Genomic DNA, 23,620 nt, shown 5'->3' on the forward strand with positions numbered 1-23,620 from the left:
CATTGGAAGGGTTCCCCTGCCAATTTTGTCCTTCCTTGGGTCCTCTCCCTTAGCTCTAGGGCATTCTTTAGAACATGAGTTGGTAAACTATGGTCTGTTGACCAAATACAGCTCATCATCTGTTTTGTAAATAAAATTTTATTGGAACACAGCCATGTCCATTTGTTTATGTAGCGTCTATACAGTGGTGAATGGTTGTGACAGAGCCAGGAGAGTCTACAAAGCCTAAAATATTTACTGTCTGTCCCTTTATAGGAAAAATTTGCCAACCCTACCTTTTTTGGGGGTTTCAAGTTTTTATTTAAATTCCAGTTAGTTAACATACAATGTAAAATTAGTTTCAGGTGTAGAATTTAGTAATTCATCACTTACGTACAACACCCAGTGCTCATTACAAGTGCCCTCCTTAATACCCATCACCCATTTAGCCCATCCCCCACCTCCCCTGCTGCAACCCTCAGTTTCTTTCTGTAGTCAAGAGTCTATTATGGGGACGCCTGGGTGGCTCAGTCATTGGGCGGCTGCCTTTGGCTCAGGCCATGATCCCAGGGTCCTGGGATGGAGCCCTGCATTGGGCTCCCTGCTCAGCGGGAAGCCTGCTTCTCCCTCTCCCACTCCCCCTGCTTGTGTTCCCTCTCTCGCTGTGTCTCCCTCTGTCAAATAAATAAATAAAATCTTTAAAAAAAAAAAAAAAGTCTCTTATGGTTTGCCTCTATCTCTTTTGTCCCCCCTGTTTATCTGTTTTGTTTCTTAAATTCCACAGATGGGTGAAATTATGTAGTATTTGTCTTTCTCTTACTTATTTCACTTAGCATAATACTCTCTAGCTCCACCCATGTAGTTGCAAATGGCAAGATTTCATTCTTTTTATGGCTAAGTAATATTCCATTGTATGTATATACCACTTATTCTTTATCCATTCATCAATTGATGGACATTTGGGCTCTTTCCATAATTTGGCTATTGTAGATAATGCTGCTATAAACATCGGGGTGCATGTATCCCTTTGAATCTGTATTTTTTACCCTCTGGGTAAATACCTAGAAGTACAATTGCTGGGTCATAGGGTAGTTCATTTTTAACTTTTTAAGGAACCTCCATAATATTTTCCAGAGTAGCTGCACCAGTTTGCATTCCCACCAACAGTGTAGGAGGGTTCCCCTTTCTCCGCATCCTCTCCAACATCTGTTGTTTTCTGTGTTGTTAATTTTAGCCATTCTGACAGGTGTGAGGTGATATCTCATTGCAGTTTTGATTTGTGTTTCCCTGATGATGAGTGATATTGAGCATCTTTTTATGTGTCTGTTAGCCATCTGGATGTCTTCTTTGGAAAAATGTCTATTCATGTCTTCTGCCCATTTTTTAACTAGATTATTTGTTTTTTGGGTGTTGAGTTTAATAAGTTCTTTACAGATTTTAGAGACTAACTCTTTATCAGATGCGTCATTTGCAAATATCTTCTCCCATTCCGAGGGTTGCCTTTTAGTTTTGTGGATTGTTTCCTTCACTATGCAGAAGTTTTTATCTTGATGAAGTCCCAATAGTTCATTTCTGCTGTTGTTTCCCTTGCCTCCAGAGACACATCTAGTAAGAAGTTGCTGCAGCCAAGGTCAGAGAGGTTACTGCCTGTGTCCTCCTCTACGATTTTGATGGATTCCTGTCTCACATTTAGGCCTTCCATCCATTTTGAGTTTATCTTTGTGGATGGTGTAAGAAAATGGTCCAGTTTCATTTTTCTGCATGTGGCTGTCCAATTTTCCCAACACCATTTGTTGAAGAGACTTTTTCCCACTGGATATTCTTTCCTGCTTTGTTGAAGATTAGTTGACCATAGAGTTGAGGGTGCATTTCTGGGCTCTCTATTCTGTTCCATCGATCTATGTGTCTGTTTTTGTGCCAGTACAACATTGTCTTGATCACTACAGCTTTGTAATATAACTTCAAGTCCAGAATTGTGATGCCTCCAGCTTTGCTTTTCTTTTTCAGGGTTGCTTTGGCTATTTGGAGTCATTTGTGGTTCCCTACAAATTTAGGATTGTTTGTTCTAGCTCTGTGCAAAATGCTGTTGTTATTTTGATAGGGATTACATTAAATGTATAGATTGCTTTGGGTAATACAGATATTTTAACAATATTTTTTCTTCCAATCCATGAGCATGGAATGTTTTTCCATTTCTTTGTGTCATCTTCAATTTTTTTCATAAGCGTTTTATAGTTTTCAGAGTACAGATCTTTTACCTCTTTGGTTAGGTTTATTCCTAGGTCTCTTATGGGTCTTGGTGCAATTTTAAATGGGATTGACTCCTTGATTTCTCTTTCTGCTGCTTCATTATTGGTGTATAGAAATGCAACAGATTTCTATGCATTGATTTCTATGCGTAAAGTCCTGAGACTTTACTGAATTTGTGTATCAGTTCTAGCAGTTTTTTGGTGTAGTCTTTTCGGGTTTTCTACATAGACATTTCATCTGCAAATAGTGAAAGTTTGACTTCTTCCTTGGTGATTTGGATGCCTTTCATTTCTTTTTGTTTGCTGAGGCTAGGACTTCCAGTGCTATATTAAATAACAGTGGCCAACTCAAGAGTTCTCTTTACGTCTTTGTTACTCTTCTATCGTAGCTTAGTAATTTTAATGTTAAACTTCTCCTATTAAAGTCATGATGGGTTTCTGTCTCCAGACTGACATTACAAAAATACCTATGCACAAGGTATTTATTGCAGTATTACTTGCAATTGCAAAAAACAAAACAAAACAAAACAAAAAGAAAGAATAACCCAAATGCCCTAACATCGAGACTGGTTTGATTAACTATGCTATTCATGCAGTGGAGGGCTCCGAAGCTATGAAAACAAAGTAGGAGATCTCTGTGAACGGGTATGGAGTGACTTTCAGGGTATGTTATTAAGTGAGGGGAAAAAAAGCTCATAAAAGTATATAAAGTATGCCATATGAGTAAGAAAACTTATTTCTTAAAAAAGAAACATGGGAAGGATAAGGCAGAAATTAATAACATCAGTTACCTACAGATGGTGGGTTGGAATAGAATGAGAGGAACCAGAGAGGAATCACCACTTCCCTGCATTTGCTTTTTGTATAGTTTTGATTTTTAAAAACTTAATATTTTACATATCCAAAATTAAATTAAAACAAGTATGAGAAAAAAAATTGAATGCAAACAGAAACCAATGAACAATATTTGAAAGTAATAGGATGACCACATGGAGGAAAAAGAAAAGAATTAATTCAAATAACATTTGAACCAATACTTCAATACTCTTAGTACAAAAAAAAAATAAAAAATGGTGAAAAAGAAGTCTTAAATTCTGCTTAATAGGACTTTTTTTTTTTTATAGATCACGGTTACAGCAATTCTGAAACTATTTTGAGGTATTGTCAAATTAAGCAAATAAGTACATACATTGATGTGTTAGGAGCCAGGGTTCTTGCTGTGGGAGAAGACAGATATAAATATGAACTGGGAGAAGACTAAAAAGAACACCAAAGTATCTGTTGCTTTGGACTATCTGAAGTAATCCAAATAGATAGGTAGGTAGGTAGGTAGGTTGTTAGGTAGATAGACAGATATAGACACACAGGCAGAAGCAATCATGCTCAAAAGCAATGAGCAACATAGTGCCCAGATCATGGTTTTTGAATATCACTATACTAAAAGGAACCAGGGTCCCTTGGAAAAATGGCTGATTCCATCCAGGGCTAGAACAGTTAAAATACAAAGGTGAGCCAGAGTCATCTTATGCCAGAAAATAAGGATATGCTCAGAAAATTGTGGCAACCTATCAAAAGGACATGGGAACTGGCTTGGAGGGGCTTATATAGGTCAAATTGGGACAATATGAGCATCAAGTAAACAATGATGTTAATAAATTATATTACCATTAAACAAGTAATCCACTTACGGACTAAAAAATAAGAGCTACAACTATCAAAAGAAAACCTTTAGAAGAAAATCTTTGTGATATTGGAATAAACTAAAGATTTCTCATAGAGGACATAAAAACCTAATGACAACTCTATGTGATCCTGGATTGGAAAAAAGAAATGCTGTAAAGGACGTAATTGGGGACAATTGGCAAATTTGAATATAGAGTGTGTATTAGGAAATAATGTCCTATCACTGTTAACTTCCCTGAATTGGGTCATTTTACTGTGGAAAGAACGTCTTTGCCATTAGGAGACGGATACTAATGAATTGAAGGGGTAAGGGGGTCACGCGGTCGGCAATTTGCTTCAAAGCTTTCTACCAACAGTGCTGTTACTACTACTGTCGGCACCCCCGTTCATAACAATAATCAATACAACAGCTGTGGCAAAAGGTTCATGGGTCCATCCAGGGGAAGGAGCGTCTGCGGTTCCTTTTCCTCGGCTGCCGGCCACACTGTGTGGTTGCCGAGCCCCGGGAAGAGTCAGGGGCTCTCGCGGTCGCTCCATACCCCTTGCTGTCTCTTAGCTCTGCTTACTCTCCCATCCCTTTGTTGTCATCTACTCAGGCGCTGGGCTGAGGTGCCATCCCAAGGTTGCCCCCTTTCATCTTCGCAAAAATCCTCTGGAGTGGTTCTCATTTTCTCCAGTTGCACAGCTGAGAACTGGAGTTCAAAGAGGTTCGTGACTTGCCTGAGGTCACTGCCAGTACGTTATAAAGCACCCAGGACTCCCAGGACACCCAGGACTCCAGGTCCAGGGAGCATTTCACCTCGGTGCAGGCCTCAGGGGCCCCACCGGCCGCCGCAGAGTCGGGAAGCAGACAGAGCGGCGCTGCAGGTTGGAAGGGAGAGCCTGAGAACGCAGCCTCTGTGGGAATTCAGTCATTAGAAAACATAACTTCATAATGTGGGAACAAAGGCATATCTGAAGATTTAATGTACACATTATTACTTCCTCAAATGACCCTCAGTTTTATATTGTTTTCTGTTCATCAGACTACAGGTTAGCCTCACCCATGCACAATTATTATTATTTTCTGAGATACCTAAATATCCTTTTGGACCTGTGAATAGGCATCTGGTTTTGTGTATTTGTGTGTTTTTAACCTCCTATTATATAGAAACGTAAAGAAGGAAACAAGCAGAAATAATCCTGCTGATATTAAAAAAAGAAATACATGTATACGGTTAAAATATTTAGCATGTTAGGGTTTTTAAATTCCTTTTTCCATTTAAACTATATGTTTTTAGAACATAGAGTCTATGACTTTTTTTTAGCAGCTGTAGGGAATTTCAGTGAAGGGCGTGGCACGGGTATGTGTGTATGTGTGTATGTGTGTGCAGGTGTGGCCCAGGTACATGTGTATGTATGTGCGTATGTGTGTGTAGATCTGTGTGTATGGGTGTGCATGTGTGTGGGTGTGTGTTTATGCCTATAACCACTGCTTTCTACTGGTGACTGTCTCTTCCAAGAGCTTATAAGCTTCTGGAAGTACAAGGATCCTGTATGATTGACTCTCATTTCTGAGCATCTGAGCAAAGGGCAAGAACTAATGTTTGTTGAGACGGAACATTTATTGGCACATAACAAGTTCTTTATAAATGAAGGGCAGTGACAAATTACATAGGCAAAGACTACTCGGATTCAAATGCTACTTAACACAGCTTACTGTGAGATCTGGAATGTTCCAGAGAAAGTTCCTTGGCCTCCCTTGCCTCTGTTTCTTCATTGTAAATGGAGATATTGTCAGTACCCTTCTGGTCAGGTTCCCTTGCAGCATAACTGGAGAACGGGTTTGGGGGGGCATGTGATTTATTGAGGGAGTACTCTCAGGAGACGAGAAGGGAGGGAAGTGGGATGGGGCAGTACTAAGTCAGGATGTGGTCTCAGCCGGAGTCTAGCTACAATCTGATTCAAAGGAAGCTCGTGAATTGGACCACAAAGTTAGCCCCACCTTAAGACAAGGAGCTAACTTTTTATGCTCCATGTGTTGCAGGAATTCTCTGCCTTTAGTGCCCGTGGTTCTTGGTCACACTGCTTCGAAGAATGAAAAGGCAGACGACATGAAGGGTAGTGGGCAGCAAAGCAAAGTTTATTGAGCAATAGCATAAGGCTCCTGGAGAGGGAGGGGGACCCGAAAGGGTTGCCCCCTGGAGTTTCTAAGTTTAGGGGTTTTTATGAGCTCTTTTGCGGAACTATCTTAAGCAATCAGGGTGTGCTGAGTGGTGCCAATCAGAGCTTTGGTCATGTATCTGTCTACCTATTAGGCTAATTTCAATGTGCTGATGGTCTTTTTTGCTGACATCTGGGGGCTTATGTCTTAACTGCCCCTTACCCATGATATTGACAAATGCTTTGTGGTTAATTGCCTTATTTTAGGATGTTCTGCAGAAGTCATTTCTGCAAAAGGGGCAGAGCATAATGCTAGTGCGGTCCTGCCTAGGCTCAAAACAGGATGTCAGTGCTGGTTTATTTTAGCTATCCTGACTCCATATTTCTTGTTGGGGACCCTGACTGTGACTACCTAACTGTCCAACTAAGTCCTAATACATGTTCCCTAGTCATTGTCTACTGAAAGTCACCTATGGTTCATATGCGGTGTAATCTCCCAGGGTGGCCCCTGTTGGACAGAAGGCTTTTCTCTGGAGAAAAGGGAGAGCTATAAACCTTTAGCAACCCAAATGCACAGCAGCTGGGAGGTAGGTGTGCCCACCTGGTAAAAGGGATGGGCGTACCCACAGCATCCACTACAATCACCACCTCGCAAGGTCACTGGGAGGGTTAAACATGGTATTACATATAAAGCACTATAATAACGTTTTGAGTGCTTGAACCAAGCATCGTTCCAAGTGCTTTGCCTTTAGAAAACTGCATAATATACAATAAATCCTCAATGTCAGCTAATTTTATTATCTCATGTAATAGCAGACTTCCTAACACATATTAAGTATTTAATAAATGAGGGATGAATCACATGTGCAAGGAGACAGTCTTCTCAGCTCTTCGATTAGCCTCTGTGCTCTTTACTACCCTTATTTCCTTAAGTGTTAACATGGTGCTTTGGACCTTATATATCCTGTGGGTACTGAGTTACCACCAGATATTTCAGCCATGTTAAGGACTTCCATATTTCTATTTTTATTGAGGTATAACGGATACCAAATAAATTTGGATAAGGTTATAGTAAGAGAACCCAGGAATGCCTGGCTTGCTTGCTAATTATCCCTCTCCTCCATGCTGTGACTGTGAGCTGAAAACCACAAGGATGAGCTGGACCCAGAACCCACTGCCTGCAAGCTTTGATGATGGGGCCGATCGCAGAGCTAAACAAGCACCTGGCTCAGGAGTCAGAGAAACTGAAGGAGGATCTGGGAGCAGCTGGAGTTGCTGTGGGCCTGGCTGCCTCACTACACCAGCAAGGTGAGCCCAAAAACCTCCCCAACAAAACCCGCAGCTCACTGACCTGCCGAAAGTGCAAAGAATGAAGAGGATATTCTGACCGCTTCACCTCTGCCATCCGAATCACGCACAAAATGTCTCTTTAGGTCCGTGTAGACTCAAAAGTACGCAGTGAAGGGAAATCTGGGCAGCACAGCTCCAGTTTTAACTAAGTACCAGTTTCACAGAAATTGCCATACTTGCTGACAACATCAAAATGAGTTCAGGTAAAAAGCCAGTGGCCTAAATCTATTTTTTTAAATTTAAATTTTAGTTAGTTAACATACAGTGCAATATTGGTTTGTGGAGTAGAATTCAGCGATTCATCACTTACATACAACATCCAGTGCTCATCACAACAAGTGCCCTCTTTAATGCTCATCCCCCATCCATCCCATCCCTCACCCACCTCTAAATGGGGCTTTCCATCTCCTCACCATGTACCTCTAAATCCAAGTGCTGGGAGCCTAAGAAGAAAAAGGCTAAGACAGAGAATAAGAGAGAGTAGGACAGGCCACAAGTGCACGGACCCACTGATCAGATTGTTGATACCTTCCCTGCAAGAGGATCTAATAAGCTGGTGAGGAGAGAGAAGGCTGGTGTCCCCTTCCCTACAACACCAAGATGTTTCTAGAGGTATTTTGTGCTTTATAGGAAACCAGGACTGTTGAAATGGATAGTTGCATGAGTACAGCCTCCAGGGGTTACACTGGTGAGGATGTAACCACAAGACTACACCTGATTTGGAATGTTCCCCCTCAGATTTGTTTCAGAATTTTTCCTGGCTCTGGAGCCCCACCAGGCTCCTGGCCAGGGAGGAAGGTTTCAGAGCCTCCTGGAAGTTATTGTTAAGAAAAACAGAGTAGAAAGGAGGGGAGGTATATCCATCGGGCGAGGCCAGGCTCTGGCACCTACCCCAAACCTCAGTGACTTAAAGCTACATTTGGAGCCTCAACAGGGGAGTGGTGAGCGCTGTGCTCCTCGAGCCCTCTCAGGGTCCAGGCCCACAGCGCGGCCACCATCTCGAGGTTGCCAGGTGTGGGGGATAGTTACAGCAATGACACCCATGGGATCGCATCCACTATCTGCACCGCTGTGTCCTCTCAGTCATGTGGTTCCCTCCCACATTCACTCAGCACACCAGCAGGGAAGAGAGCCCTGAAGGGTCTCACATGCTATGTAAGTGACACTTACCACTTCTCACCACAATGCCTTGGCTACAGCTGGTCATATGATACCACCTTTCCACAGAGGGCCATGAATGGATATCCTACTGTGTGCCCAGAAAGCCAGAAATATTGGGAGAGAACCACTGACTCCCACAGAGATGCAAGAGGAGAGTGGAATTCTTTTCAGTCAGGACCTTTGGGGAGTAAATTACAATGACTAAAGGTATCCCAGCGTCTTCCTCCTTGCCTCGTTCCACACATGGACAATAAATACCTATCCCTAACTGCTTCTTCAAGATAATCTCTGAATTTGAAGGCTCACTTGCTCCTCATAATTCACAGGATAAAATCCAAATTCCTTGTGTTGTGTCCATTCCAGCTGCTTCTCTGTCTGGGCCCACAGGAGAATTCACACATGTCAGGTCATGCTAAGGGAACTAGTGGTGGCATAAACCTTCCTAGGGACTGTAAGAAGAGAAATTGAGGGAGTTCAGTCGAGAAAAGGGAGAAAAGATAATGAATGCAGCTTGGTCTGATACCAGTGTGTGGGCCCAGTACCATACCTGTCACCGAGGTGGGCTTATGCCAGATTCCTAGGCAAGGAAGCTTACTGCAAGGACTAAAAAGAATTATTTTTAGGGGCGCCTGGGTGGCTCAGTCGACTAAGCATCTGCCTTCGGCTCAGGTCATGATCCCCGGGTCCTGGGATCGAGCCCCGCGTCGGGCTCCCTGCTCGGCGGGAAGCCTGCTTCTCTCTCTCTCCCCCTCTGCCCTTCCCCCCACCCATGCTCGCTCTATCTGAAATAAATAAAATCTTTAAAAAAAAAAGAATTATTTTTACAAAAAATATCTGAAAGTTCAAGGCAGCCTTGTTTGGGGATGTAGGTCACATAAAAGGTGGGGAAAGAGATCACCTCCTCTTCAGTGGGGAACCCAGGCAGGCGTGTTCATACTGGCATGTTATCAAGGTCAGGAGTAGTGCGGGCTTGGACCCAGCTGAGCAGCCTTGGTGCGGTGTGGTTTTGGCAGATATGGGCGGGAGACGACACTGGGGGCTTTGATAACAAAGGAGCCTCGGTAGGGGTGGTGAACCTCGGAGGCGATGACTGTACATGTGCCCGTGGGAAGATAGACCAGGTAAGGGGAAAATGGGCATTCCACAAAGCAGCAGATGAACTGGTTGGGTTCCTAGCTGCACAGTGGGCCTGCTCTGAGATCAGTCAGAAGTAATTTATTCATCCACTGAATAGTTAGTGGACACCTACTGTTTAGGTAGCAAACAAAATGGATAGTCCCCGACCTCACGAAGCTTACATTCCAATGGGAGAGATGAAAAAAACCACCCTAATTTAATAAATATATAATTAAAGGGGTGTATGTGTGTGTGCACATGCATAATTCTGGATAGCGTATTAAGAGAGAGACTTTACATTCTTCAATTGTGAATCAGAATAGAATGATATTATTATAATCCTGAGTTGTACTCGGAGACTCTTGCAGCCGGAGAGCTTCAAAGCCATCTGCAATATTGCTACAACTCTCCTAGACTCCTCAGACCTTGACTGTGAAGGGTGACAAGTCCTCTTGGTTGACAAAGAGAAGGAAGTGGGCTCAGATGGAGCAGGACTGGGCCAGGGGACTGATGCTGCCAACACCAAGGAGAGGATACAAAAGCTGCCACCACCGTGGCTAACGGGACATTTGAAACCTTGTCCTAGTTCAGGCTGGTACTAGTGTCTAAAGATCTACCCAGGTGGATAACAGCAGGAATCTCTGATCACAGTTATTCTCAGGGACAAGTGGGTGGAAGATGTTGCTTTTAAGAGACTCCATCCTGGAAGAAGCAGGACCATGCCAATGGCAGGCACCCATAGAAGAGTCCAATAACCTGGAGTGTAGGCAAGGGCTGCAAAGGTTGTCAATGAAGGTTCATTCACTGAATATTGATCAAGATCCTACTATGTGGGGGCCCCTGGGTGGCTCAGTCAGTTACGTGTCTGCCTTCGGCTCAGGTCATGATCCCAGGGTCCTGGGATTGAGCCCCGCATCGGGCTCCCTGCTTGGCGGGGAGCCTGCTTCTTCCTTTCCTTCTGCTGTTTCCCCTGCTTGTGCTCTCTCTCTCTCAAATAAATAAATAAAATCTTTAAAAAAAAAAAAAGATCCTACGATGTGACAGACTCTGTGCCACAGAACAAGAATGGGGGTATAATCCGCAGAGGCTGAAAGGCAAGCTATCCACGGCTGAGTAGGGTTGGGGGCAGCCAGGGTCCGCACAGAGTCCCTGACTATGAATGCAGCTTAGCCACCGCATCCTGTAGCCAGCTGCCAATGAAAAGGAATCACAGACACTCCCGCCCCTTTTGCTCTGACTTCTTCCTTTACTCCCATCACCAACCCCTTCTCCCCACAAATGGATCACAGGCATGTCCCTTAGACGTGATGACTGAGTTCTCCTTCTGTTTTAACTCCTGACTCTCTGTTGGATTTAGCTTGTATTCATTCATGGATTCTTTAGGCTTTTGACCATTTGGAGTAAAATTCCTATTCTGAATATTCTTGGCTCCAAGCCTTCATGTCCCCATGGCCTGCATCCCCGTCAAACCCACATCAGCAACCTTTAAGAGAGACTTGATCATTTAGCCATGAACCCACGGCTCCAGGGGCAAGCCTGTTGCTATGGCAACATGGATGATCTACCAGGCACACGCTGTCATTCTGCTTTGGGACTAGGAGGGCTCAGGGAGGGGGAACACAAGCCTCCTGAGGGAGATAACAACCCTTGTGGGCCAATTACCAGAGGAGAGGGCAAAATGCCTCCCTCACCCTGCCCTAGCAGGCGCTGGGGCCTGCAGTCCCTCCTTCTCCCTAGGGCTGCTTCTATTTCTGCCCCTGGGGATATTTGGAGGGAATCCAGAGAAATTGCCAGGTTTCATTATGCAGCTTTGAACCTGCATGTTGATTCTCTAGAGAGGCTAAAAGGATGACATTTCTCTTGTCTTGCTAACTCAGGATGTGGATAGCTGATGGTCCCACACACAACCTGGTAATCCCTCCCGGAAGGTGACATAGGTTTCTACAGTCAAGGAGACTTGGAGCTCAAATCCATCATGTGTCTCACTTATGTTTGCACTGGTCAAGGTCCAAAGCCTAACCTCTGTCTCCGTGGGCTCGTGTGGGCATTTGATCTACTTCCACAATCATTCTCCTGAATCTCTGTGCATCCTTCTGTCCCAGCCTTCCACCTCTCCTCTCCTTCTCATTCCCTTCCATCCTCCTCTGGCCCTCAAATCCTTTCTCCACAACTAGCAAGTTGCCCTACCTGCAAAGTGTCTTCAAAGCACTGCCATATCCCCTGCCTCCTATCTTGCCGGAAGCTGGCCTCTTCCCCGAGGGCGTGATTTCTTTTGCAGCCCTCTCTTGTGGTAACTGTTTTCTCATAGCCCTTGTATTTCAGAACAACAAGGTGAATTGATATTTCTATGGGGAATATAATTAATTACAAATAATAGAAAAGTCAGCTAACACTGGTTTAATGAAGTAGATCTACATAGATGTAGATGGCTGCTGGTATTGGCTTGGTGGCCAGTCAAAAGGAGGACTTACATCTCTGTGATTATCTTTGCCTTTTTCTAATATTTCTAACTGCTTCGTCCCAGTATGGCCGCTGCAGCCCAGCCATCATGTCTGAATTCCAGGCAAGAAGGGGTGATGCTTTCATCAGGAAAGCAGAAACATTCTCAAATTCCCTAAGAAAATTAAGTTTATGTCTCATTGAGTAGAAGTGTGCCACATGACCTTAATGCGAGGGAATGGATCTAGGAGGATTTAGTTGGTGTACTGCACCCAGGAACAAAATCAGGATTTTGTTAGTAAGGAAGAAAAGGGATAAAGATATCAGTCAGAGAATAAGCAGAGTCTGTACCAGTGTCTTTCTCATTCCCTCACAGTGTATTTCCACTCTCTTCTTTAAAACCCTGTTTCTTTGGGGCACCTGGGTGGCTCAGTCGGTGGAGCGTCTGACTTCAGCTCAGGTCATGATCCCCAGGGTCCTGGGATGGAGTTCCGAGTAGGGGCTCCCTGCTCAGTGGGGAGCCTGCTTCTCCCTCTCCCTTTGCTGCTCCCCCTGCTTGTGCTCTCTCACTCTCTCTCTGTCAAATCAATAAATAAAATCTTTTTTAAAAAAAATAAAACCCTGCTTCTTTGTACTCCTTCCATTTAGATATTCTGCCCCTACCCCCTACTGTTGCTTCATCTACTGGGAATCCTCCCATTCATTATGTACATTGACATGAGCGAAAATCCCACTGCCTCACAGGACAAACCAGTTGCTTGCCCCCTACACCCAAGGCTTGATCAGCCTGGATGACACCCAGGTGGGTAGCCTATCCATCATGGCCACATAGGTGCTCATCTTCTATTCATCTTCAGTGATTTCCTCTCCATTTCAGCCATTTCCTTCCTTACAAACTCCCCAGGTATTGTCACCACCTGTAATGCTACTCCTCCAAGATGACTACTAACTCAGCCACTCCGCTGCTTGACTGTAACCAGCCCTTCTTCCAAGTGACTATTCAACCGCTCTCATACCAAATCTTCTTTAGCATCATTGGCATTGCCTGTCCTCCATCTCCCAATCTATCAACCTAGCCCTTTCTATCCAGCACAGATTTCATGATAGATTTTTTAAAAATTTTTTATTTATTTGAGAGAGAGCAAGAGCGGGGAGGGGGGAGCACAGGAGCAGAGGGAGAAGCAGACTCCCCACTGAGCAGGGAGCCCGACGTGGGGCTCAATCCCGGGACCGTGAGATCATGACCTGAGCTGAAGGCTGATGCTTAACTGACAGAGCCACCCAGGCGCCCCATGAGTAGTATTTCTATACTTCCTTCTGTGCCCTACATTTCTCTACTCTCATCTCTACTCGCCTAGACTTCCCTGTCCCTCTGTTGCCTCCATTTGTCTCAGCTCTAAACCTGGATGAACCCAGCTAGTTGTTTTGCTGTGCCGGCATCTAAGCAGCTGAGCATTACCCAGTGGGGGCAGATTGGTTTCACTGTAAATTTGAGGTCATTGACTTCAAACAGGTCCTCATACTACACAAAAAAACTTACTGCGGGTCTCTGTCTCTCATTTTCCCATTTTCCACGGTGACTATGGAAACCTTCCTCCTTTCCTCAAGCCTCCAATCTTCTTTCTTTTTTTTTTCTTCTCTGAGCAGATGACCTTATACCATGTTAGGGAGAAAATAAGAACTCTCACACAGGAACTCCCTTAACCTCTGCACCTATCCTGTGGGTTCTTTTCTCCTGCTCTAATACCAGTGCTGTCCCACCTTCCATCTAAGGAGTATCCCCCCCTGCCTTCCAGGAATCTTACACCATCATTATTTCTTCTTTCTTTCTTGTATATTCAAACCTTTTCTCTCAACTGAATCTTTCCCATTCTCATTAAAAAACAAAACAATCATAGTCCACTTCCAACTACTACCTGATCTCTTCACCTTCATAAGTCAAATTCTGTAGAGAACTCTATTTTCTGTCTTCATTTCTGTATCTGCCAACCTCAGGCCGTACAATTCTGGCTTGTAGTCCAACCATAACCAGCAGCTTTTGCTGGAGTTATGACTTACTCATACTAAAACCAGTGTTTCAGTATTTCTCTTACTTGATCGTTCCCTGCTTCTTTGAAACACTCTTGTACTGACTTACACGATTCAACTTTCTCCTGGCTTTTTTCCCACCTCTCCAGCTGTTCCTTTTCTATCTCCTTTGCAAACTCATCCAGCTCTACTTGTTCAATCAATTATGGAGATTTTCAAGACTTTTCAACAATTTCTCCTCCTTTACCTCACACTTTCTCCCTAAGTGGGCATGAATCTCAAGTTTGTATCTTCACTTCAGACTTTTCCAAGCTTTTGACCTATAACATCTAATTTTCAACTTAGGATGTTTTCTTTCTTTTTTAAAAAAGATTTTATTATTACAGGTGCCTGAGTGATAGTTTGTTAAGTGTCCGACTCTTGGTTTTGGCTCAGGTTGTGATCTCAGGGTTGTGGGATCGAACCCTGCATCAGGCTCCAAGCTCAGTGCGGAGTCAGCTTGTGACTGTCTCTCCCTCTCCCTCTGCTCTCTCTCTCTCTCTCTCAAATAAATAAATAAATCTTTGAAAGAAAAGATTTTATTTTTAAGTAATCTCTACACCCAACATGGGGCTCGAACTACAATCCCGAGACCAAGAGTCGCATATTCCACCAACTGAGTCAGCCAGGTGCCCCAACTTAGCATGTTTTCTTATATAAAATATTTGACTTTATAAAAGTCACCTATATTCATTATCTATTGCTGTGTAACAAAGTATTCCAAAACTTTGCACTTAAAATCATAAACAGGGGCACAAGTCTGGCTCGGTCGGTAGAACATGTGACTCCTGATATTGGGGTTGTGAGTTCAAGCCCCACATTGGGTATAGAACTTACTTAATAAGAAAAAAAAATAGATAAACATTTATTATCTCATAGTTTCTGTGGGCTGGCAATCCAGGTGTGGCATGGCAAGATCCTCTGGCTCAGTCAGGAGGCCACAATCAAGGTGTGGCCAGACTGCAGTCATCTCAAGACTCAAATGGGGGAGGACTCACTTCGAAGTCCACTCATGTGGCTGATGATGGGTCTCCTGTGAGGCTGGCTATTGCCCTGAGACATCAGTTTCTTACCACAGGGCCTCTCCATAGGGCTACTTGCTGCATGGCAGCTTACTTCCCCAGAGCAAGGATTTGGGTGGGACTGGGGCTGTAGGGGAGTGGGCTGGGGTGGGATGGAGAGGGGTGAGGAAGATGGAAGTTACAGTCTCTTTGTAACCTAATCTCAGAAATGACTTCCCACCACTTTTGTTCTGTTCATTAGAAACAAAACACTGAGTCCAGGGGTGCCTGGCTGGCTCAGTCAGTGGAGCATGCAACTCTTGATCTCAGGGTCATGAGTTGAAGCCCCATGTTGGGTGTAGAGATTATTTATATACAACTTAAAAAAAAAAAAACAAAACACAAAGTAGTAGGAATTTAGCAGAGTTTTCAGCAAGGGATGGTGTGGTGCTATGAAGATTTTTGAAAAATTAATCTGAAAACCTTGTGCATTGGATTCCAAAAAGAGAAGTAACTGGGGCAGGGAGATGAGCTGGGGGATAAGGATAATCCAAGGTAAGAAATGTTGAGGGCCAGCACTACAGCTGTAGCTGAGGGATTACTGAAGACTGGATGAATCGGAAATATTTGGGCGAGAAAGAATCAATAGGCCTGAAATGTGGACAGAGATATGATTCTCTACTGAAAAGTTGGGAGATGTCTGCCCTCTATTTGCTCTGGCATGCATATGCACAAAGAGTCCCCAAATGCCATGGTCTTCCACAATTATCAGAAGCACTTCCCATTTGACCTGGACAGACGGCTCCCAACTCCTCCAGGCTCCCTTGCTTATTTGACACACTTCTCCATCTCCGTTTGCAACATTCTCTCTGAGACATAATTTTTATATTCACTCTGCAGCTCCATGCGCCACAGCTATGGAGAGGTATTCTCCCTTCTCTCCTGACCCCTGGAACCTCAGCCACCTGGTCCTGTCCTGCCAGCAGGAAATAGGGGCCAGCTGGGGGTGCAGTGACAGCAAGGAAGACATTAAGTTCAAGTTGGGGCATCTTGAGACAAAGGAGTCTGCTTTGAGCAGCAGTAAATGGAGGCTGGAGAGGCTGTGAGCAGCCTGCTCTGGAATAGACTGGCTGGGTAGGGCTGAGAGCAGAGAGGAAGATGAGTTGAAGACAGAGTGGGGGAGGCAGCAGGAGAGGCCTGAGCTACTGCCTTTATCAAGTCCTTTGTGGTCAGTTCAAGATTAGTCCAGCCCTGGTTTTCCTGTTTGAAGACTTAGCAGGAATTCTGCTTCTCTTTTCTTCCATTCTCTTGCTGACCATTTTGGCTGACTGACAGCAACTCTGCCAGAGGGGGAGCAGAAGAAAGGAAGGAAAATGAAAATGAAATTGGTAAATTGTACCATTTGTTAACAGCTCAGAGAAGAGGTGCAGTGGTGAGAATGTTGGGCAATCGTTTAAAAATACTAATAAAAACGGCTATTATATAAAGGAATCACATAATTGATTTGTGTACTGCTATTCCCCAAGTGCTACTGAGACCAAAGAGTTGGCAGCATTTATTTTTTTATTGCTTAGAATTTAAACTTTAGATTTAGCCAACAGTAGATACCGAACTGTCATTGATGTATCCAGCAGATGGAGGGAAAGAGCTTATTCTTATGTAAAATTTGATCCTGTTACATTTAGTTTATCGTTTAAATCTGTCAGTATATTTTATGTAATATCCAGATACTGCCATCCAATGTATTTTTTATGCTTTCTTGCTGTGTGACGGTAGCAGGTATATAAGGAAGTATAAAAGGATGTTCCTAGAACTGGGAAAAGAAATATTCCTCTCAAAACTGAAATATTTCATAATTAATAAATACAAGAGTGTAAGATCAACTTTCATCAGATGTAACCCATCCTAACAGATGAGTTATAATTTGTAACTAACAAATGATGGAGATTGGATTCTTAACTAGTTAACAATAAGAAAGCAGTAATCTGATAATCATGTAACTGAACATGAATCAATCTCCTACCTGCTCTCTCTCTGAACAGGAAAATCTGAAGCCAGGCCTGGTTAGCAGGTCTTCATATAATAGGAATCTCCCTCTCCTGAGGCATTGGAGTCAGCCAGGTGAACCAGTCCTCTGAGCGGAGCTGGTCAGATGGTCTGTGATAATAGGCCACACTCAGAGGGGTAGGTCCATCTCAGCTCTAATAGACTGATGTCATTGGAGAATGTGGACCCAGTGTGGCCAGATTTTCTAGAGTCCAGAAGTGACTGTGTAAGCCCAAAACAAAACAAAGAAACCTAAAAGACACATTTGTGGACTACCAGGAACCTCTGGTATAATACATAGTAAATGTATTGGACAGTAACAACTTGTCTATATAGCCACCAAAGGGACCAATAGGCCGAGGTGTGGCTTTAGTCCTACTTCTGTCACAAAGAAGGTGACTTCCACTATGGGTCGGTCGGAGTAAACAATCCTTGGAGATTATCCAATTCTTTGCTTTAATTTTATGCTCACCAGATAAACTTCTACTTACTATTTCAGTTTTACAACAAACTTCAAAGCTAACAAGGGACTGGCTGACTCAGTTGGTGGAGCATGTGACTTTTAATCTCAGGGTTGTGGGTTCGAGCTCCCCTTAGGGTGTGAGATTACTAACAAAACAAAACAAAACCAAACAAAAACCTCCTAGCAAAGGGATGATCTGAATAAGAGAATATACCTATGTTAGTTACGGAAAGGCCTATTCCTGTGTATCAATAAATTAGCATTCTGCTTTTCTACTGAACTCTTTCTTGAATTTGTTCAGTATTTATCGAAGTCTTGTGGAGCTTTAAACAGCTCTGAGTAAGTTAACAAAATAAGATAATATGATTCTGGTGCTGAAAACCTGAGTATGTGACCCTGATCATCAGTGACCTAAGTGTGTGTGTCACTGCCCCCACTCCAGAAATCAACCAGTAGGCCTTCTTTTTGTAAATCAGCGGCAACAATTTGTGGGTGAATGAAGCCACGGGCTCAGCTTTGAAATTCAAAACTGTCTTATCTCATCCTTTGATTTTTCTGTCCCCAGACTTCTTTTTTCTATGTCCTTGCCCCTCCTGACGCTTCCGTTTCTCTAGCAACTAAGTGCTTTTGGGGTATCCATTGTTTTCCCACGTTGTCTTTACTTTCTTTCTTCTTCACCTTCCTCCTGTTTTATGTCTTTTACTACTTTTTGGTCTTCTAATTTGGAAACTCACCTGCCTCCTCACTGATCTTATAGAGATCGTATATGTTATAGGTTCACTAGTACTGAAATGTCCCTTTAGAGCAGGGCTGACCAATATAGTAGTCACTAGCAACGTGTGACTATCGAACACGTGAACTGGGCTGGTCTGAAATGAGATGTTCTTGAGGCGCCTGGCTGGCTCAGTCGGAGTATGCAACTCTTGATCTCAGGCTTGTGAGTTTGAGCCCCACATTGGGTGTAGAGATTACTAAAAATAAATAAATGAAATGAGATGTGCCTTAAGTGTAAAATGCACACAAGATTTCTAAGACTTATCATGAAGAATGCAAAATGTCTCATTAACACATTAAAAAATGATCACATGTGGAAATGACAATATTTTGGCTACATTGGGTTAAAACAAATGTATTATTAAAATTACCTTCATCTGTTTTTTACTTTTTTAATGTGACTACTAAAAAATGTAAAAGTACATATTTGACTGGCAATATAATTCTGTTGTCAGTGCTGCTTTAGGGAGTCTTAATGTCTGTATTCTCTACATCTCTACAGGTGGCCTAAAGACTATATTAAAAATCCCATTTGGTTGGAATGTCCCAAAATGAATCCTCCATTTCTCTCTTCTCTATGCTGACCCACCTTCTCAAGTCATTCTCATTTTTCCTTTTCTTTAAGAGGCTAAGAGAAGGGGACATTTTTCTTTTTTGAGTCAGAAGTAGACACACCACAAATGCATTTAAATGTAATGGGGATATAAGAAAAACCGAAAGTAAGCAAGACTGCCTGTAGACAATCTGTTAACAAAACACAGTAATATATACACCTGGACAAGCATCAGCCCCACGGGGAAACCCAGCAACTTTAATTACTTCACCTACAGGCACTATACTGAGAATTGTTTCTTTCCACTTGGGTGGAAGCATGCTCTACACCAGAGTGAGCTGTCAGGAGTTTTGCTTCTCTTATCCCAGACCTGTCTTCTGAGGCTCACTTTTCTAAGTGTTATGTAAATGATAATTAATATGTGGAGCACACTGACAATAATGAGCGTAGGTTGGAGAGTCAGAGGGATCTAGGTTTGATCCTGGCATTGCCACTTGCTAACTCAATGGCCTTATGCCAGTTACTTCACCTCTGGGGCCTCACCTGCTAATCTGTAAAACAGGGATAATAGGACCATGGCTTCTGGTGGGTCAACAGCCTACGTCTGCTCCTAGCCATTTTCCACTCTCGTTCTTTGGAAACTTGCTCTAAAAGAGGATTGTGTCTCTGCCTATTGCCAGATAAATTTTATTCCTCACCTCAAACCTTGTGAAAAGAGCTTTGGAGGGACTACTGGCCTCGGCACTTGACATTTGTCCACTGCAGTTTGCATGAACTTGAGGAACTGGTCTGTGACCCAGACGGGAGAACATTCAAGGTGAAGAACTGTGTGGCTTGCAGAATGTGTCCATGGTGGGCAAGGAGAGAAAGCTGGTGAGAAAATGCCTGCACTAGAATATGTGCAGGCAAAGACATCTGTGTATTTCTTGCAGACCAAATGTAGAGAAGGAAAGCCAGCCATGAGCCGTCTTAAAGGGACTTTGCCTAGGACTACAAAAGCAGTCCCAGCTATGAGGAACTCTTTGCAGAATTCTGAAAACTGGGGCTTGCAGAGGGAACATTAGCAGGTAAGGAGATTCCTGAAGCTGAGGGATCTTTGAGGAGTCCTTGGATGTGACATAGGAAAAAGGGTCAGCTTTTAAACACTTGTCAACCCACAAAAGCAGCCCTAGAGGTTGAGCTTTATACTTAGAGGATAAAGTCCTATATGCTTAAAATGGTTTGTAATTACTCCTTCTCTGGCCACATTTCAATCCTTTTCCTTCACCAGGTCTCCTAACCTTCCTCAGGTGCCAGAACTCACTTCTGGCTAGGCTGAGGTCTAGGCTGGGACCTGTCTGGGGAGCATCTGGTTTTCTGAGTAACTCTGGTTCTGTGCAAACTGTTCCCAGGCCCCGGGGGTCCTTAGCCCGGTACAGTTAAGATGCCCCTTATAGGAACAGTAGCAAATGAGACTCACATTATTCAACAAGAATTTGTGCCTATCTGTTGAATTAACCAGCACCGAGATGGGAAATTCAAGCACAGTGTAGATCATGGTGGCTTCAATGTTAACTGGCCTTAGTCAGCTTAAAGACTAACTCGAATAGAAGGAGAGCAAGAGGATATGGTCGGTATGGGAGAACAAGACTATTGTGTGACATATCTCAATGCATGGCAACAAATGATGAGCTGTTAAGAAAATGAGAATTAAGTGCAGTAAAAGAACTGAAGGATTATCTTGTGCCCCAAGAGTTTGGGGTGAGCTTCGTACACGAGTCTGGACTCTAAGGACTGTCCCCAGGTGGCTATTGGAAAATTAAGGGCCTGGGAATTCCATGTTTGGAAATAGGATTGAGAGCTAACTGGGATGATGGATTAAGGAGGAAAAAGCTAGATTGGTAGATGGGGCTGGACCATGAAGAACACAGGTGCCAAGATGATGGAGCCAAATGCCCATGGGAAGTCCATGTAGTGAAAGAATGATTTTTGAGTTAGTGTCTCAGTGCATAAAAACTTTTTTCCCTCCCATGTTGAGAGGGCCAAAGAATCCATGCCAGACTGTCTCAAGACAAGGGAGTTAGGAAGGGAGACCAGGGGCTCTTTTTCCTAAACACTAGGGACACAGTACTAATACATTTTGATTTTCAAATAAAATCTTTATGGTATACAATTTTGAGTGCTTCAAAACTTTTTCCTCTGTGGAGGCCAGTTAGAGACTCTTGCCTAGGTACTCCTAAGGAGGAATTGAGGTTACATCTCCTATCAGACTCGACTGTCAGTGCAAGGTATCCCCAAAGTACACCCAGTGATCTGTGGACCCACATACCTACTCACCCAACCATTGAGTGCCCACCCTGTAGTGTTGCAGGCTGTGTGCCTAAGTTGCAACAATGAATAACAGTGTCCTCTCTAGTACATGTCAATGTGTTGGGCTGGGGAAGATGAAAGAATGGCAAAACTTTGATAATCGCCACAGCTGGGAGATGAACACTTGGAAGTTCATTATACCATTTCTCCTGCTTTTTGTATCATTGATAATTTTCCTAATAAAGTTAGATAACTGTCCTTTTACTCAAGAGAGAAAGTTAGATTTGACAGATGCCTTTATCACAAGGGCAAGTTCAGCATTCAAGTTAGACCCAGGGTATTAGGAAGAAAAACCCTTGGGGCAGGGTGCAGAAAGTGGTCAGGAAATGCCTCCTGGTGGAGGGTAACTGTTCTCTAAAAGTAGGTGCTTACATTGAGTAAAGAAACCAAAAACTACAGGTCTCACTTGGCCTTAGGTTATTTTGAGAAGGGCTAACAGATCAGGGTCAAGAGTGAGAAACTGGCTTCTACCACATTCCATCCCCTTATCTACCTTTTCTTCCTTCCCTTTTGCTTCAGGTCAGCTGAGGTAAGTAGATATTTTGGGCCACATCTGAGCACCTACTATATGTCGGGTGCTGTACATAGGCTTTTGGGTTAGATTCTGATTATACCATTTTATAGAAGATGGAACCGGGAGTCTGGAAATTCCTCAAGGTGTGGGGAACATGACACAAGCAGGTAAGGGCAGTTGGGGAACCCGGTCCTTCCAACCCCAAATCGTGGAAAATAGGTCCGAAAGTTGGGATCAGGCAGAGGTAGCTTCGTGGCTTTAAACAGTCACCGGGCCTCACTGAGCTGACTCAATTTCTCCATCTATAAAAAGGGTACGGTAAAACCGTGTAAGGTTTATTTATTTATTTTTTAAGGATCGGAGACCTTTAAACTGTCAAGATCCTGGCACGAAGGGAGGGCTCCATAAATGGCAGCCATCATTCTTGGACAAGTGCCGGCACATCCTCCCGGGCGCGCCTCCCGCCGGGTCCCTCGGGACAGGCCAGGCCCGCCCCCCGCGGCTCCGGTCTCGCAGTGCTCGCGGCAGGTGGCCCAGCATCTAGGTGCCCACGCCCCGAAGCGAGCGAGGAGCACGGGTGGGTTGGATGACCAAGGTCTCCCCTGGAGGATCGCCTCCCTCCCTCCACACGCCCGGCACAGGTGAGGTTTCCGGCCCAGGCCACCGGGACCGCGACCCCGAGGAGAGATCGAGGCGGACAGCGCGGCCCGCGGCCGGGAGAGGGGTCCTGCGGGCGCCCCCTCCCTAGCCCAGTTTCACCCCAGGACCAACCCCGGCGCCGGGGCCCGCGGGCTGCGCGCTCTGCGGCTGCGAAAACCCGGAGAGGCGGATCGGAGCGCGCTCGCAGCCAACTCCTCCGCGGTCCGGCCGCCGAGCTGGGCATGCTCAGTGCGGCCGCCGCGCCGCCGTCCGCCAACTCGGAAGCTCGCGCTCCCGGGCCGTGGGGGCGAGAACGCCGGCGGCGGCGAGCCGGCGTCGCCCGCCGCCCCCAGACAGTGGCAAACTTCGCGGTGTCCCCGGAGCTCGCCTGGACGAGACTGATACCTCACAAATAAAATCCAATCCAATCCCCCCCCATCCCAGCCCGAATCATGGAGGCTGTGGCCGCCCGAGTGCCGCCGCCGCCGCCGGCCCCTGCCCACTAGCCGGGGACCAACAGGTAAACTGTTAGGGGGGTGGGGGTGGGAGGAGGAGCTGCGGCCGGGGGGAGGCGGTGGGCTGGAGGAGTCCGAGACGTCCGCGGGCTGGCTGCCCCCGTCGGCGCTCACAGCCAGCCCTCCTCCCCCTTTTCCCCCAGCCTCTGGAGGGGCAGCAAAGGGTTAAATCGGCCCCGCGCCACCGTGAGCACGGCCCCCTCCAGCCGCCGCGACCGCCAGCAGCGCGCCTCGGCGCCTGCCCGGAGCCGCCGAGGGGACCGGAGCCTCGGATGCGCCACCGGAGCCCGGCAGGCGTCTAGGAGGCACCGGCCGCTTCTCCCCGTCCGCATCCCTGCCCCCCCCCCCCCCCCCCAGGCCTCTCTCCCTCCGCCCCGGCCGGGTCCGCGCCCAGGTGGCGGGGTCTGCGGGGCGCGTGGCGGCGCGGGAAGGATCCCTGCCGTGGAAGAGGGGCGGGGGCGGGCTTCTCCGCAGTCTCTTCCCCGGGCTGGGGGGCCACCCTCCCCTTGGGTGAGCACTTGAGCCACCCGCCTAGGCGCCAAGAAAAGTTTTTTTCCCCCCCCGTGCCCCTCCCCCACCC

General features: G+C 45.2%; 1 protein-coding gene across 3 annotated transcripts in view; it reads left to right on the forward strand.

Moving 5' to 3' along the window:
• The first annotated feature begins 22,816 nt into the window (after window positions 1-22,816).
• Window positions 22,817-23,620, forward strand: part of MED12L (mediator complex subunit 12L) — a 322,844-nt gene continuing 322,040 nt past the window's right edge. For all 3 annotated transcript variants that reach the window (XM_081827792.1, XM_081827784.1, XM_081827786.1), the window contains exon 1: window positions 22,817-23,045. The gene's annotated coding sequence lies outside the window, so the exon portion shown is untranslated. The remainder of the gene's footprint in view (window positions 23,046-23,620) is intronic.

The sequence above is a fragment of the Leptonychotes weddellii genome, chromosome 1 (assembly GCF_054177405.1).
Source record: "Leptonychotes weddellii isolate Sample4059 chromosome 1, ASM5417740v2, whole genome shotgun sequence".
Classification (NCBI taxonomy): domain Eukaryota; kingdom Metazoa; phylum Chordata; class Mammalia; order Carnivora; family Phocidae; genus Leptonychotes; species Leptonychotes weddellii.